Source organism: Protopterus annectens, chromosome 8.part0 (assembly GCF_019279795.1).
Source record: "Protopterus annectens isolate FY-2018-M chromosome 8.part0, PAN1.0, whole genome shotgun sequence".
NCBI classification, from domain to species: Eukaryota; Metazoa; Chordata; order Ceratodontiformes; family Protopteridae; genus Protopterus; species Protopterus annectens.
Window position 1 is genome coordinate 1,667,043,547 of NC_056741.1, and position 13,584 is coordinate 1,667,057,130.

General features: G+C 38.3%; 1 protein-coding gene across 4 annotated transcripts in view; it reads right to left on the reverse strand.

Annotated features, from left to right (window-relative positions):
• Window positions 1–13,584, reverse strand: part of ROBO4 (roundabout guidance receptor 4) — a 1,497,877-nt gene that overhangs the window by 240,916 nt on the left and 1,243,377 nt on the right. The gene's annotated exons all lie outside the window — the stretch shown is intronic.

Here is a 13,584-nt window from a genome sequence, read left to right on the forward strand (position 1 = left end):
AGGGGTGCTAATTTTGTTTGTTTATAGTTTGTGGAATTAACTTTAAAGGGCACAATGTTTGAATGACCACATTTCAGCACTGCAGTAAAGTGATGGTATTGCACACAAATATAGTGTCTCTTTTTTGATTGTCAGTCTGGGAATGATAATGGTAGGAACACTCCCTTAAAGGGAATAAGGATGGTTACTCCTGCAGGATGAATGGAGATATATTTTGCTTATATTGATAATACTATTGTATTTCTGGGATATGTGGTATTTAGATGTTGGAGGAAGAGTTGTGAGATTTTATGAGATAATTTGAGGTAAATTATGGAGCCACTAAGAATAGTTGATGTATAACCTTCTGATAGTAAAACTGATTATTTAAATATGCTCTGCATAGACTGGTTGTTGGCAGGGGCTTCCTGCCAAGAAGAGAGTATTGGTGGTCTGGCTGGCTTTAAACAAGTCATTTAGGTCTGAATCTATGACAGTGGCAAGAAAGTACAGGACGAATGTAAACAGGGGAGATAGAGGGCATGGGCGAAGGGTGAATTTGAGGAAAGGGTGTGTCTTGCTATATGAAATGAAAGGGAACCACACAATCCAATTATGAGAAATTAAATTTGTGAAAAAGGTTAACGTACAGTTATGATAGAGGAAACAGAGCTGGAAATGAGAAAAGTGAATAACTGAGAGAAGAATGTTTGTTTTTCAGGTGATAGAGGTGGCTGTCAATACACAGTAGGCTTGGCTAGGCAGCAGGCACTCAAGTAATAATCTGGTATCAGAGGGCAGGTAAAAGTCTAGCCTTATTGTCATACTATGTATCCATTCATGATGGGGTGAAAATGGTTAAGGAGTTCTTTGAGAAGTTCCACTGAATGTTTTGGGAGGGTGGAAATAAACAAATTAGGCAGTGATTTCAAAAGATTCTTGGAATCAAAACTTGACTCTCTACACGATAGGGTAAAATTTCGTTTGAAGTTTCAAAAGGAAAATGAACAAACATGGAGCAGTTATGTTTGGCAGATGCATGGAAGTGAAACCTGGGGAAAGGCAAAAGCTTACATGTTTGAAAGATAATTACAGTCTGAGTAGTGAGATAAATTATTAATGGATTTGGATACACTAAGGGAAATATATTTATTTATTTATTTATTGACATTTGTTAACCGGGTTTGTACAACTGAGCTTGTGGCTCATTTTCAGTGGACACCCAAGGAGAAAAGCTTCAGTAGTACATTTTAAACAAGTACAATTTTAAACAATATTGATATAATAGCAGTTATAGCAAAAAGATTCACATATGTTGGGTTACATGCATAAAGTTAAAGTTGCATTAAAAAGAAGCTAAGTAACAATTTTACATTGATATAGTTCAGTAGGTCAACAATAATTTTTTTTTTGCTTGTATAAAATTATGCAAATGCATAGTAGACACATTGGAGAGAGAGGTGTAATGAGGTACTAAGTATGGTCCTTCTGAAGGTACATAAAGGGAAGGAAGACTAGGTAGGGTCATGGCAAGGGCAGGTTCTGGAATTGAGAAAATAAGCTTTTAGTTCATTTTTAAAGTGTGAGGTGTGGGAGATTGAACATAAATCAAGGGGAAGTTATTCCAACCATGGGCAAAGGAGTGTTTGTAGAGTAGTTTGCCTACTGACCTTTTTGGGTGGTAGATATCAAGTAATTGTTGGTTAGAAGTATGGAGGGTCTGGGATGGGATGTAGATGGAGACTAAGGAAGATAGTGATGGACAGGAGGAGGGTTTATAAAAAATAGAGTGTAGCATATGAAACTGATAAGATAGCAGAAATTGGGGAAGTTCAAGCCATTGAAGAGAGTTTAAAGAAATGCAGTGGTGTGAGTTGTATGGGGAGTTAGTAATGAATTTGGCTATTTTATGATAAGTCTGTTGGAATTTGTTTAGAGTGGAGGCCTGGATATTGGTAAGAATTGGGGTGGTGTATAAGAGGGAGTGGAGGAGGAGTGCCTGGCCCAGGGTAAGTCTAGATTCAGGGGTTAGGAATTTTTTGTTCTGATATAGCAGACCTAGTTTCTGATTTGTTTTTTTTTTATACATTGGAGTATGTGTAGGGTTGAACTTTAGTTCGTCATCGATAATGACCCCTAGGATATTTGTGTGGATGTCAGGTTGGATAGTTGTATTGTTAGAAGATGTAATAAAAAGGAGGTTTTGTGATGAGAAAGAGAACAGGGAAGGAAAAGTAGGAATTTGGTCTTTTTGGGATTTAGGATCAATAGGTTGTGAGAGAGCCATTGTTCAGTGGATAGTAAGGCCTGTTGGGTCAGGGAGTGTAGTTCAGGAATGTTATTTGAGATGGATATAAGTGTGGAGTCGTCGGCATACTGAATAAGGGAGGATTCTTTGCATGAGGTGTAAAGATAATTGGTGAAGATGTTAAACAAAAGGGCGTTAAACAAAAACAAGATGGAGCCTTGGGGAACACCAGTGGAGATGGGAAGGAAAGGTGAGGAGGATGAGAGCCATTTGACAGATTGTTCTCTGCCAAATAGGTAACTATTAAACCAGGTAAGTGTAGAGGGGGATAGGTGGAGAGTTGCGAGTTTGGATAGTAGTAGAGGATGAGAGAGATTATTGAAGGCTTTGGAGAGATCTAGGAAGTGACAGAAAATGAGTTTATTGTTGTCTAGGGCCTCTGCAATGATATGAGTGAAGGAGAGGAGGGCAGTGGTGGTGCTGTGGTGAGGACGAAATCCATGTTGGGTAGGGGTAAGTAAGTGGTGTGTGAGGAGGTGACTGAGAAGCTGTGAGTGAATACATTTTTTCTAATATCTTGGAGAGGGGGGCAGAATGGCAATGGGTCAGTAGTTTAAGGGGTCAGTGAAGTTTCCACCTTTATGAAGAGGGATAGTGAAGAAAGATTTCCAAAGGGTGAGGACAGTTGATTCCAGAATAGATCGATTAATTAGTATAGATATAGGATAGGCAATTGAGTCAGCAGCAAGTTTGAGGAATGTAGGAGATAGATTGTCACTGGAAGGAGAGCAAGATTTTAGCTTGAGTAGTAGAGATTTGATGTAAGTAATGGGAACTGGCTCAAAAGAAAACAAAGGTATGTTAGTGGGATTTGGAGGGGTGGGTGTTGAAGTAGAGTTTGGCTTAGAGGTTACCAGATTTTGGATGGAAGAGATAAACTGTTTATTCAGGAGGGCAGCTGTTTCCTGAGAGAGAGAGTTAGGGTATGAGGTGGGATTAGAGGGCTTTCCAGGATAGAGGATGTTGTTGAGAGTTGACCAAAATATTCGACAATTGGATTTGTTCTTAAGCTGAGCAAAGCTATAGTATAACTTTTTGTCATTAGTTGTATGTTTTTTTGCAAGGTTCCTCAGTTGCCTGTATTTTTGAAGAAAAGGTGGTTGTTTAGTTTTAGTCCAGGTTGTCCAAGCATGATCTCTTTGTTTCATAAGGGACCTAGTCTCTTTGGAGAGCCAGGGAGCATGGTTTTATTTTACTCTGATCTTCCTAGAGGGAGCTAAGGAGTTTAGAGTATTCATGAAGATGCTATTGAAAGTGCTTACAGCATCGTTTAGGGGGAGGTGTTTTAGGATGGACCAATCTATGTTGTGGAGAATGGAGTTAAATTTATATGAATTGAAAGTCGATAGTTTTCAACAGTCTTTGATAAGGTGGGGTTTAGGAATATGGGAGTAGTATCTTAAGATGGTGGTAGGCAGATGATCACTGAGGGAGTCAGGTAAGGTGGTGGGATTGTGGTATTAGTGGGGGGAATTGGTAAGGATCCAGTCTATGATGGAGCTGGAAGTAGAATTTTTATGGAAGAGAGTGGGAGATGTTATAAGTTGTTGGAAGCCATGTAGGTGGATACTGAGTTGGGGGGAGTCAGTTGTGAGTTTGGACCAATCAATGTTGACATCACCAAGGATAAGTGTCTCATATGGTATGTTGTGGGAGAACCAGGATAGGATGTTTTCAAGAATGGGCAGATTGTTACCAGGAGGAAGGTAGATAGAGGCAATTGCAAGTTTTTTGTGGGGATTCAAATGGCAGTTAAGGATGATGATTTCAGCTGGGAGGAAGTCAAGAATTGGGGAAGGGTATGGTGAGAGGTTACGGTTGTTTGAGTAGAGGATGGCCAAGCCACCACCTTTTTTTACAGGTCTATCAGATCAGACGATATTATAACCTGGTGAGAGTATTTCACTATTTGAGATTTGTGGCTTGAGCCAGGTTTCAGACAGGGAGAGGATGTGAGGGGTATTGAGAGCTATCCATGAGTGCAGCTCAGTGACTATTTGCTAGACTCTGAATATTCAATGAGTAAATAGTTAAGTATTTGGATGGATATGATTGTTGTGACTGAGGTTGGTGACTGTTAGAGGAGAAAAATGGGGGCAGTGTAGAGATAGTTTTGGGGAGAGAAGAGGGGCCAGGGTTGGGATGGATATCTCCAGAACAAAGTAGGTTTTTAGTGAGGAGAGAGTGTGTAGTAGATGCTAGATGGAGTTTGTATAGTTTTGATTTAGCTTTGTGGGAAGGTTTAAAAACATGTATTATGGATAGTTTATATAGACTTGAGGTAGAGGTAGTAAAGAGATTAGGGGAGATAGTAAAAGATGAAGTAGTTGGATATATGTTGTATGAGTGAGAAGTTGGTGAACATAGGAGTGGGTCAGAGAGACTGGAGTGGTAAGAGGTGGAGATAGAGAGAATAAGGAGTAGTGTAGAAGATATTAGAAAATAATACATGTTGGAATAAAATATGGTCAGATAGAGTAGGTAGAGACAGTGGTATAGAGGAAGTGGTGTTGACAAGACTGATAGATTAGTAAGGTGGTTGTGGCAATAGGCAGGAAGTGGAATTGTAGTGGCTAGTAGGACAGGAAGGGAGGGATAGTTAGGTATAAAGGTAATTGTAATGGGGGTGGGTGGGAATGGGAGAACATGGCAGATATTCTTTGCAGGTATGGTTTAGACCATGCATGGTTACATTGAAATGGGGAATATGTAAAACCCAGGGCAAAATGTAGACTGGGAACCTAAGGAAATGGAGTGATTTACATAAGATTATGTGGCTGGAAACAGAGAAAAGAAGAATAAGACCAAAGAAAAAGTTATGGAAATTACAGTAAAGCAGGAAGTAAGATAAGAGTACAACAGAAAGTTAGGCTCTATGGGAGAATGTAAGTAGGGAAGAGGACAGAGGGTGAAGTGATGTAAAATTATTAATATAGAGTTAAATACTAGGTAAGCCTTCTATAGACCATTACAAGATTAGACAATAACACATATCCATGAGTTCTTTCCATCCTCAACATAGACCTGGGAAGAAGTTGATGTAACCCATCCAGTTATCTAGGTTTACATTGGACAACAAGGGTGCTTCTCTCATTGGCATGTAATGTTTGTTATATTAGTGGTGGATATACCGAGACATGGATCTGACATACCAAGGTTGGGAGGGTGGCTTAATGGCTAAGGTGTTTGCCTTACAAACACAAGATGCAGGGTTTGAGTCTCACAAGGGATAATTGGCTAGGCTTAAAATGGCTCACAAGGGCAGTTAGCTTAGTACTAAACTATGAACCACCATGCCTCATTTATCTGTTGAAGAAGATTGTTTAACTACATATTTAAGGAACTATTTGTTCTGAGAAGAAATAGGAGGTCAAGGAGGGTTGGATTTTTCAGATCTTCAAAGGTTTGACACAAATAAGTACAAAAAGAGCACTGCCAGTCTGTCACGATGAGTAGGGGCCTTAAGGCCACTAATCTTTTAAGTTAGAAATTTCTAAGCTCTGTAATGTTGAGTGTTATTTATACTCAAATATATGCCAAAAGGGAATTATATTCAAAAATGGGTGTGGTAGGATATGAGTAAATGGGAATGAAGTCTTCTTTGTATCCAGAAAAATGCCTGTGGAAATTAGATAAGCCAAATACAAGGTTTTTGGAACTACTGCGGAGGCAAGATAGTCAAACAATAAGGAATTCTCAGCAAGAACACACAGCTGACTTAGTGCAGTTTCTGCTTGCAGGTGTGTATGATGTAGAAACATTTAATTTAACAAAATGAGCTGTAATTCATTTTTTTCACATTTAATTTGAGACAGTTGTCCTTAATGTGGTCTAACCTGTTGTGAACCAATTGTGAATCAGTGGAAAATTTAACAAAAACACAATTTACAGTCATCTATAAAGTTAGATAACTGTAGATCAACAGTGTTACCCTGAAGGTGTGTGAAACAGATGTCAAACTGTCATCACAAATGATGACAATAATCAGCCCCAGGGTACATTATTGCTAATGTTTCTGCTTTCAGAGGTGGTACCTGCAGCTCTTACCCACTTGGGCATTGCAAGAGAACCAGTTAGCTATCAACTGTGCAAGATAAGAATGTATATTCAGACTTACAAGTCTATCAATATTGTCTGCATTGGGAATAGTGTCCAAGACCACAGCCAGCTCCACATATGCTGTATGTAGTGCATAACCATTATCCACTGCCTTGGTGACTTTTTTCAAATACGTTTACAAGGTTAAAGAAGAGGATCTTTTTCTGACAAAGCTGAATTAATGAGGGTCCAAGGTTAATAGATTTTCAATGTCCAGATTAATGCAATCTGAGATAGTACTGGGATATCTGGGATAGCTTCACATATGAGGCTAGGGAGACTAATGGGTGTTAGTTATCAGGGTCCGTGGTTGAGCTACCTTTGTGTAATGGCATTACAGTGGCTGTCTTCCAGGCTTCAGGAATGTAACCGGTGGAGAAGCATAGATTAAACAGGAAGGTAAAATACATACAGGGGAGGAATGAGGTTTAAAATAAGGCAGGACTCAAATGAGCTATATGATGTTTGACTGAAAATGATTGGGTAGATTGTAAGTGATGTATAATGTTTGCAACTGGGAGTGTGTCAGTATGGTTTGTGATGTAAAATGCTTGCAACTAGGATCCTGTCGGTGTGGTTTGTTTTCATTTATATAAATGTATGATTGCCTATTTCATAAGTGATGATTTAATAAAGATGTTTCTTGTTTTAAAAGAAGGGGTCAGGAATTGAATTTATGTAATGTTGTTTAGGTTATATAATATATAGCAATATGTGTGAAGTATAACGTTTGTTAACTGTTAATTTGTTAATACAATTTGATTACTTTTGTATAAATGTAAATTTGCCTGTGTCACAAGTGATAATTCAATAAGGGTGTTAAAAAACAGGAAGGTACAAAAGGATACGTTTAGAAAGATAGAAATGGAGAGACAGCAGCAGCCATTACACTTGTAAGGGGGCCAGGTGGACTTCCATTCAGACAGATGGAGGCAGAGTTTAGTGAAACATTAACAGTGATATTTAATGAACTTTTTATATGCAGAGGGGTGCCACTTGTCCTGTAGGAAGAGACGGTAGGGGTACCAAAAGGAAAGGATGACCCAAAAGCCCCTAAAAATTTTAGAAATGCTAGCACAAAGCTACTTGCAAGGGTCCTAAAGGCCAGATGGTTAATGTAGCATAGTTAAGACTTTTTTGGTTGTTGATGTATCATTTGAATCTGCCACTGAATTTCATTGAATGGGCAGAAGGAGAGGAGGGGGCAGGAGTAGTATTAATTGACATTCAGAAAGCTCACCACACAGTCGAGTTGGATTTTCTCTTCAGTACAGTCAAACAGGTGGTTGAGTAAGGACTTTCAGGGTGGGCGTGGAGACACTCTGTAGGGATCCTTGGGTGAGGCGGCTGATGTCATCCTGTGAAGCTAGAAAGAGCTATGAGTTATGGGTTCTCACTAGCCCTGCCTGTGTTTGTTGTGCTGATGGAGAAGCTGGCCCAAAGGACAGGAAATTATCTGAATGGGTAGGAGGGAGTCACTTCCATCTGTGGATGACTGCATGCTGTTATCGGCAAACATTATAAGGATGCTACCAGGGTTATGAGCATTTTTCAGAGATCTGGTTTTGAATCAGAACTTAAATTTCACACCAGAAAACTGCAGTTATTAGGCTATGAAACGGGTTGGGGAGGGGAGCATGGGTTGGAGCTACTTTGTTTGTGGGAGGCAGTTAATTAAGGATTAAATGTATACATATTTAATAAGAAGACTAGAGGTAAGAACTGCAGATAATTGCTTGTGAAGATTTGTGAGTTATTAGACAGATAAGATTAATACATTTGCTGTATTGAAGTATGGAGTTTTAGTTCTTCCCTTGGTTTTGTACCCTTTGCTTAACATATGCTCACAGGTGTGTCACAGAGTCCTGAAGAACACTCACAAGTATAGTAAGAAGTTCATTTACACGGGGAGAAAGGGAAGGTTTACTAAAAGTCAAGTCTTGCTAAATAAACACAGCAACGAGGTATGCCTGTTTACATACGAGCATGGCTCAAAAACTGAGAGAAATGGAGAAAGGGAGATTCAGCTGGCTAACATGGGCTGGCAAGGAAGTATTTGTTCTAGCAAACTGGAAAAGTACCCACAATGAGCGGTAGAAAGGCGCTTGTGAGAAAGGAGGCCAAGGAGGGCAATAATGAGGCCAGGGTACAACTCTGACAACACCATTAGTTTGATATGATACACAAAGGATTTAGTATAATAAAGAGGTGGGAGTGCATATGTAGCTTCAAGAAGAGCTTCTCTATGACAATCGATGGATATTTGATTGGGTGTAATTATCCAATCATATTAGGTCACATTTTTCGTGTAGGTATCCCTGGATTGTTATATGCACACCATTGTGAACTTCTCCTTTCCTCATCGAAGTGACAGGTATGAGGAGAAGCAGTTTTGAGTAATCTGGTAGTAAGCTTAAAGAAACAGGACCAGTTCATGATATATTAGATGTGAATTGTTGCACAACAGAATATGGTTACAGTCTTCACTGCAACTTTATAAACAAACTAAAGCATATTTTATTTTTAATTTTATTTTACAGTTTGATAACTAAGTGATCTGATCTAGTAACCCTTTTTGGGCACAAAAGCACAATATTAAAGTACAATGAACAATAGTCTGTAAAACTGGCAAATAAATAAACTTAACTTACTGCAATAGTAATGATACACTTTGAGAACTGCAATGGATAATCTAACTTAGGACATACACTGCATAAAAATGTACATGTAATAGGTGTAACACATTTGTGTTTGAGTTGTATCAACTCAACAGGTCGTACACATTAGTGTGGTAAGTATCACTATGCACTTAGTCTATACAAAGTAATCAGCTAGTACATCTAGTTCTAACTTTTACAACGTGTACATAAACTAGGAATGTTCATTAACACAAAACCTTCCTTTTGTGTAGTTTTGTCATCTACATGTTCTTACAGAGATCCCAATGATTATTTAATGGTTAGCATCACAAATACATTGTACAAGTACTGTCATCATGGAACTTATTTAGGAAGACTTAGGAATCTTCTTCTCTATGGTTTTGGTGGGCCCTGAAGTTATTTGATAGTATGACCACCATAACGGATGAAGATTTATCTGCTCATGAAGCCCACTTTGACCTGGCTGAAAGATCCATCATTGTAGCCCATGACACAATCATGCTCAAACTCAAGGATATAAATGAACAGGGAGCCATAATAACTTTGGCCCATGATTGATTAAATGGCCCTCTCCTCACCATTTCCTGTGACCAGTGGAGTCCCTCAAAGCTCTCTTCTGAGACTTCTCCTTTTTAGTATCTTTCTTTCAGACATCAAACCACTCAGCATGTGGCTCAACATATACATAGATGACTACAATCTTGGGAGCGTTGTTCCTGACCCCACTTCCAGTACCCTCATTCAAATTGCACTTATCATTATACACAAATGGTGCTCTAAAGTGACCTAGACTTCACTGTTAAAAAAATGCAGTACTCTGGCATCCGGCAACTGCCTCAAATAAAAATTGACATAATAGTAAAATTCTTTAGACATTTTGTACATTATGGCCTTTCATTTAAGAGTCATATGGCCACCACCATCTGTGAAGTTTGTGGAGCTGCCCAGCTGATGTTTCATAGGGTCACTCCTGTATACAGTTTTTATCAGACGAATGCTTCTGATGAAGTTATGCTACTAAGAGGAAAGAAAGCGCTCAAACTGTAGATTAAAGATATGTTTAAACATCTGGTTCAGCAGTTTTTACTTTTTAATGTTTTAATTCAAACGCATTTTGTGTTATTGGTAAATCAGACCAGTTAAAGAATAGTGCACCCTCTTCTGCTAACTCAAGTACAATGTGGTGTATTTGGACACAGTACAAATCCTCACAAGCAGAATTAAAGGGCTTCAGGGCATGTCTTATAGCCAAAGACCACAGCAACTCTCTCCCATCTTACTGCCTTGTTAGAGGAGAACTGTACCTGACAAAAAAAGCATTAAAGAATCCCTTACTATTTAAAACTCTTTGTTTATAATACCTTGAGTGCCTTGAACACAAGAGGACACTTGGTCTCATTAAAAATTAATATGAGCCATACAATCATCATCACTGAGGTAGCTTTATCTCCAAAAAGACTCACAGATATACGGAATGATTAACCTCACTTAAGCACATTAGTCCACAATTGTAAGAAGGAACTAGTGGCTATATGGACACCTGGTAGTTCCACCAAGGAATCTGGGGCACCAAGCTTCTAAATGCCCTTCAGCTTGTTCATCAAACCTTTTTAGCAATAATCTATACTGAGTGGGGGTATCAGAGGATTTATTCAAGGCTGGTATGGTTTGCTCATGAGGATCTAGCCCCAGTGATTGAACAAAGCCAACCATGTCTGCATTCAGGGATACCCCCTCCAGCAGGACTAGATCATTGCTATTTTAGAATGACAGTATTTAAGAAATAAATTCCTTACCTTTCTTAAAATACATGATGGTAAGATTGCAGTTTAGTAATCTGCTGCCTTTACTGGTGAGTTTTTATGTACTAGACACAGGTATTGCAGGTACACTGATACACTTGCATGGTACATCAGTGATGCCCAAGATAGAAGATGGAAAGAGCACTTGCCTCTTAGTAGTATCTCTTTTTGAATACACAATAGAGACATTTTTAAGAAGCAAGAGCCATACTTGTCTCCTCTGCCTTTTAGAGTTTTACGGGTTTTCTGTCTTTCTCTCTCTTTTTTCTAGGTTTCTTGCAATACAATTGGTCTAGCTGCTGAAGTTCTATAGGGAATGCTCGATTTACAATGGGCATGCTAATCGGTTTGTCTAATCAGCTTGCATCTTTCTTAATATTAAGTTTAATTGTATAATATTTCAGTAATCCATGTTCCAGAAAATACCAAGATATTGAGGTTCCATGAGCTAGTCTACTCGCACAGTTTGCGTACTATATAAGCAGAAGTTCTATGTCATTTTATCTTCATTTACTAGGAGGTCATTATGTGAACTTCATATGATAGGAAACTGAAAGATTCTTGAAATCTCCATGAAGCATCTGTAGAAGAGTTATACATAACTCAGCAAAGAGCTATTTGTAATGATTACTGCTGCATTACTTTAATTTACAGCACAGTAACAGCCATGCTTCTTTATGACGAATTCCATTCCTCCCATTAGTGAAGTCTGACAAGCCATCCAATCTCTTGTCATCATTAATACAGGTCTAGGTACAAAACAGCAGTCTGTCTGAAAACCACACAGCACACTTCTTGCACATTTTTTATTATTTCTTACCTGAGGTTTGGGGAACATTTCTGAGTTATCTTCCTGACACTATATCAAGGTCCATTCATCATGTGTTAAATAAAAAAAAAACTCAAAGCAGCAGTTTTTGTTAGCAGACAATTATGGCAGGATTTTATATGGTTCTTCACAGATGTTTTAAATTAGAGATCAGAAGGCAATGGCTGCCTGTACAGGATGGTTTGGAACACATGGTCTAAAAGGCCCCACTCTGTTGACTTTGCAACAAAAAGCACTCAGATTGAAACCACCACAAACGGTTCCCACCTGTGATCTGTACAGAACATAGAGGCTAAAAAAGCTTTAACTCCTTCAGGTCTTTGACAGTAAATTGTCAGCTTTTAAATATTCTGTTAGAATTTCATTTTTACTTTATTCAAAGGAAGATATTCTACATGTTCATATATCAGATACACTTTACTGCACTGGTAACTGAATGCTGTAACAAAGAAGTGGGTTTTTAAGTGTTTGACTCAACATATGACAATGTAAGCTTTATTTAAAGGTCATGTGTTTCAAAGGAAGTGTGATGGTTTCATAGGTCATTCCATACCGAAATAGTAAGTCACAAAACAGAAAAAAAAATCTATGATAAGAAAGTTCACTTGGAAGTCTTCTTTACATGTAAACCAAAACAATAAAAGGAACACGGGTTCAAGCCTCATGTATGGCAGGCTGTGTCACTACAGAGCTAATGGAAGCTTTTAACATTCATTGTGGCAGTAAGATAAACTACTGTCACTTTGGTTTATTTCCACTAACTGCACAGAAGTGAGACAAAAACTCCTTAGAGGTTTACAAATAGACCAAGCATAACCAAAGCTTAAATGGAGGATATTAAAAAAAAGTTGTATGAGAACAAATTTAAAACAGAGGTAGATCACTCATGCAACAAAGTAAGGCACTTTTCTCAAGAATTTGAGGGGGTCGTGGAATACTTTTCTTGAGGTCACTTATTCTAAACTGGTGAATGAATTCAAGCAAGTAAGAGAAGCACAAGGGAGTTAACTGGGAGAGTAGGCTGAGATAGTTTTACTGTCTTATCTTGTATCCAGCAAGGAAAGAAATAGGCCAGTTAGATGGATTGCATATAGTGTGTGGAATACAGAATGTAGCCCATACTTTCACAACATGTCTGCTGATGACAAACCGATATGTAACTGTCTTTGGGATATTGCTAAATTCCATTATACTGCACCACCAGTCTAACAATAACTCAGCGTATTGTTCAACTCATTATAAATCACATGGTGTGAACAAAGTACATGCTATAAAGTTGGGTTTCATCCACACACTGTCAAACATGCAATATATAATGTGTGGCTTTGAGTCAGTCACTTAACCACACATTACATTTATTGGGACATCTGTAAAACCTGTAACAGGTGGTCTACCTAAGAGCCCTCCAATAACTGATTACCGGAGGGCTGGTTAATGAAATCAAATATTTTATCATTATATAATCTTTATTCATTGGCAAATCCAAACACAAACATTTGTTGTTATAAAAAATACAGTTATCAACACACTTCCATAATTCCACAGTAATATATCTCTTATAGACAAATCCAGACTTTTAACATGATAAAAAATAAAATAATTTTGCAGATAATGCTGTTACATAAATGCCCAATTCCATTACACACTGGAGCACTTTATTTACTTTATAATAATACTGATTTAAGTGTTTTGGGACTACATGGAAGCTAGACCTGTTAAACAGTTTGGAAGTGATGGTTGACAGGAGCCGATGTCAGATAATCAAGTTCAGTGCCCCGAAAAACAGACAGCAGCTCTCTCTCTCTCTTGTTCTGTGCATTTTGTCTGTTTTCTGTTTACTTTAGCGTAATGTGTTAGACGAGTACTGTGTTACATAACTGCTATGTTACACAAGTACTCCAGTGTGTA